This window comes from Pteropus alecto, unplaced genomic scaffold (genome assembly GCF_000325575.1).
Source record: "Pteropus alecto unplaced genomic scaffold, ASM32557v1 scaffold152, whole genome shotgun sequence".
Taxonomy (NCBI): domain Eukaryota; kingdom Metazoa; phylum Chordata; class Mammalia; order Chiroptera; family Pteropodidae; genus Pteropus; species Pteropus alecto.
The window spans coordinates 788,853-793,245 of record NW_006432227.1 but is presented as its reverse complement, the minus strand read 5'-3'; the positions used below and the strand labels follow the sequence as shown (position 1 = coordinate 793,245).

Below are 4,393 nucleotides of genomic sequence, written 5' to 3'. Positions count from 1 at the left end.
ATTAATTTCTTTATTTTAATTTGTTTCAAATATACAGTACATTGGTTAGACATCTACATAGTTCGTAAAATGATCCCCCCAATTGCACCCTCCCTCCCCTGACCCTCCACCTAGCCAACGTATTAATGCTGACTGCATTCCCTATGCCATGTTTCCATCCCCGTGACCATCCAACAGCTACTAATTTGTACTTCTTTAACCCTTCACTCCATTCTCCCAGCCCCCAAACCTCTTTCCCCTCTGTCGGTCACTAAATTGTGCACTATATTTGTGAGTCTGTTTTTGATTAGTTTGTTCTTTTTATTCCTTAGATTCCACATATAAATGAAATCATATAGTGTTTATCTTTCTCTGTCTGACTTAAATACCTTCTAGGTCCATCAAAGCAATATCTTTTCCCATCCCCTTCCTTTTAGTGTGTATGTGTCTTTTAATCTGAAGTGAGTCTTTTACGGGCAGCATATGTAGGGGTCTTGTCTTCTTATTCTTTCAGCTACTCTATCTTTTGGTTGGAGCACTTAATTCTTTTCCATTTCAGGTACTTATTGATAGGAATGTAGTTGTTACCATTCTTTATTCCTATTTTTGATACTTTTTTTTTTTTCTTAAAGAAGTCCCTCTAACATTTCCTGTAATACTGGTTTGGTGGTGATAAATTCCTTTAGCTGATTTTTGTCTGGAAAGCTCTTTATCTTTCCTTCAACTCTAAATGATAGCTTTGCTGGATAAAGTATTCTTGGTTGTATGACATTCATCTTTTGATGGACATTTGGTTTGCTTCTGTCTCTTAGCTACTGTTCATAGTGCTGCTATGAACATGGGTGTGCAAATATCTCCCTGAGACTGCTTTCAATTTTTTGAATATATACCCAGAAGTAAGATTACTGGATCATATGGTAGTTCTATTTTTAATTTTTTGAGGAACCACCATACTGTTTTTCCATAGCGGCTGCACCATTTTACATTCCTACCAACAATGCATGAGGGTTCCAGTTTCTTTATATCCTTGCCAACACTTGTTATTTTACTTTATTTTTCATATTAGCCATCCTAATGGGTATGAGGTGGCAATGTCTTTCTTTCTTTCTTTCTTTCTTTTTTTTAGGCGAGGCAACCCTTGGTTGACCTCACAGATTGCAAGGAGCTTGTCAGCTTACAATCTCTTTATTTTTAATTTTTTATGCCAACAGCACCTGGTCTTCCTAGGTGGTCTCCCATCCAAGTACTAATCAGACCTGACCCTGCTTAGCTTCCAAGATCAGACAGGATTGGGCTTGTTCAGGGTGGCATGGCCATAGACGGCAATGTCTTTCTTATACTTCATAAGATCCCTGGAATTATGAATGTTTTGGAAATACCTGACCAGTCAACCTCTGGATGCTCAGTTCAACTTTCAATGGCAGATGGAGATTCAAATGATCTTCAAAATGCAAAGAAGCTGTAACAAATTTAGAGTTTTCCGATCAAGAGTGGAAAACATCCAGAACATTCATGTTTGCTTTCCATCCAAAATTATCACTCAATTAATGTTTGCCACCAAATTCCACCTGGTTTCATTATACAAACTTTATAGAGCTCTCCTTACAAGCCTTCTGTGTGTTTTCCTAATGATGGAAAGACCATTTCATCTTGGCTTCTGCTTTTCTTCTGTGAGCTCATGCTAGAGTCACTGTGCTGTGTCTTTTATATGCTTAGACTAGACTAGAACTACAGGAATCCATTCCCTTCTGATTCTAAGCCTTGGCCTCTCCTCAGGCTGGGGTGGTTGGCTTCTTATAGAGGCCACACAGGTCACCTTGGCTTTACATAATGACCACAAGCAACATGTCGTTTTCACTGCAAATAATTTTCTTGCTTATCAAATTTTATGTGCAGTTGATATTGGATCAGAACCTGGTGTATTTAGCTTGGCAGCCTGCATTCCTGTTGGCATCATGCCATTTTCGAGGAGAGCATCTTATGATGCCTTTCTGCCTGGTGTTATTCTCTTCTAATTCATGGCTCTAAATAAGAGATCATACTTCTTACATTTCCTTTTATTTCCTTATTATGTATTGAGTTACAGCCCTGCACTCATTCAACACAGCAAAGTACATGGCAAGGGGAGAATTTACAATTTGCAATTGATAAATATTTTATCTTATTGAGAGGTAGCCTGAAGGCAACTGAATGTGCCAACCTAAGCTTGACCAAATACTAGTAAACATTTCAGTCCAATATAACTTAATGCTTCTGATGCTGAAACTCATTAGCTGCTGATGCCTTACAAAGAGGTTATGTGACCAGGGAGGTGTAGTAGTTTTCAAAATTGTGTACCCTGGTAAGGCAACAATAGGTGAACCCTACCTACTCACACTTAAAAATACCTCGTTAAAGTGCTCTCAGCATAATGAAGGACAAAATGAAGGCACTTTAAATAACAGCTCAAGGAGGGATTAATATGGAAAGAAAATTTTTCCTTCTTGACCAGAACTATGGTGATTATAAATCAGGAATATTCAAGAACAATTCAATGGCAGAGAGGAAAGGTGGAAGAAAACTGGTTCCTTGAAGATGCTGATGATCCATCTGGAGTCACCATTTAAGCACTGCTTATTAAGTGACATAATTATTATTTAAGCTCGTTGAATGAGGATTTTCTATTATTTGCAGTCAAAAGCATCCAGATCCATGAAGCCCCGTGTAAGGTTTGATTTTTAACTAATGGGCAATGGGAAGCTGCTAAAAGAGTTCAACAAAAATGTGACATGATCAGATGTGAGTTGAAAAAAGACGGTCTAATCTAGTTTTGGTGTGCAGAGATGGGGTTTAATGATGGATATAGGGGGTAAGTATAAAAGAGGACCAGGTTTGAGGTGGAAGATTATGAGGTATATCTTAGACATGTTGAGTGTAACATGTCTTTAAGTTTTCTTCGTGGAGATGCCAAGTAGGCAGTGGAATATATGGAATGTAGAAATGAGATCTTGTCCAGAGAGATAAATTAGGAGTCATTGATATATATATAGCTACCGAAGTCATGAATACGGATGAATGGGCCTGGGATGAATCCTCGAGGAATTTCAATATTTAATGACAGGATAGAAGAGAGTGAGTCTCCAAAGGAGACAGAGAATGAGAAGCAGTGTAGAGAGTCTGAATCCCCTGAAGTCAGCCCATGGATTTCTACTTAAAAACCTATGGGAGAGTCCTCAAAAAATTAAAAATAGAACTACCATACAATCCAGAGAATTCCACCTCTGGGTACTTAACCTAAGAAAATGAAAACAACAATTTGAAAAGATATATGCACCCCTATGTTCATTGCAGCATTGTTTACAATAGCTAAGACAGGGAAGCAACCTAGGTGTACATCGATAGATAAATAGATACAGAAGAATAAAGTCTTGCCATTTTCGACAACGTGGATGGAACTACAGAGTATTATGCTAAGAGAAATAAGTCACACAGAGAAAGACAAATATGTCATGATTTCATTTATATGTGGACTCTAAACAACAAAACAAATTAACAAAACAAAACAGAAACAAACTCATAGATACAGAGAACAAATTGATGGTCGCCAGAGGGGAAGGGGTAAGGAGATGGGTGGATAAAGGGAAGGAGATTAAGAAGTACAAACTTCTAGTTGTAAAACAAGTCAAGGGGATATAATGTACAGCATAGGGAATAGAGTCAATAATATTGTAATAGCTATGTACGGTGACAGATGATTACTAGATTACTCTGGCGATCACTTTCTGAGGTGTATAAATGTTGAATCACTATGTCGTACATCTGAGATGAAGATAATATTGTGTATTCACTATAATTAAAAATAAAGTAAAAACCCCATAAGATAAAGAATTGGACTCGATGATTTCTCAGAATTTTCCTACTTCTGAGATCCTTGGTTCTAAGATATTCTGAGTATTCTTGTCTATGGCCATGCGACTCTGAACAAGCCTGATCTCGTCTGATCTAGGAAGCTAAGCCGGGTCAGGCCTGGTTAATACTTGGATGGGAGACCACCTAGGAGGACCAGGTGCTGTAGGTGTAAAAAATAAAGGGATTGTAAGATGACAAGGTACTTGCAATCTGTGAGGTCAACCAAGGGTTGCTTCACCAAAAAAAAAAAAAAAAAGAAAGATATTCTGAGTATTCCATATTGTGGCATCAATGATAAATACTGTTGAAACTTTTTACGAATCTTGCCGATCTCAAATAATCCCTCTGCCTTTGAACTCGCATTACATATTATCTGTACTCAGGCACATTCTACCTTGTACTGCGGTTGTGTGTGACTGTGTCTCATTTCCTCCACTAGACCAGGTGTTCTTAGAGGCCAGGAATTATGTCATTGATTTCTTTTTCTCTGTCCCCAAATTGCTTTCCCTAATATTCAAGGTGTTTT

The 4,393-nt window shown here is 37.9% G+C and overlaps 2 pseudogenes; one reads left to right on the top strand and one right to left on the bottom strand.

Moving 5' to 3' along the window:
* Positions 1-1,181: 1,181 nt before the first annotated feature.
* On the bottom strand, positions 1,182-1,300 carry LOC112475926 (annotated as a pseudogene).
* A 2,617-nt stretch (positions 1,301-3,917) lies between these two features.
* Positions 3,918-4,036, top strand: LOC112475884 (annotated as a pseudogene).
* The last annotated feature ends 357 nt before the right edge of the window (positions 4,037-4,393 follow it).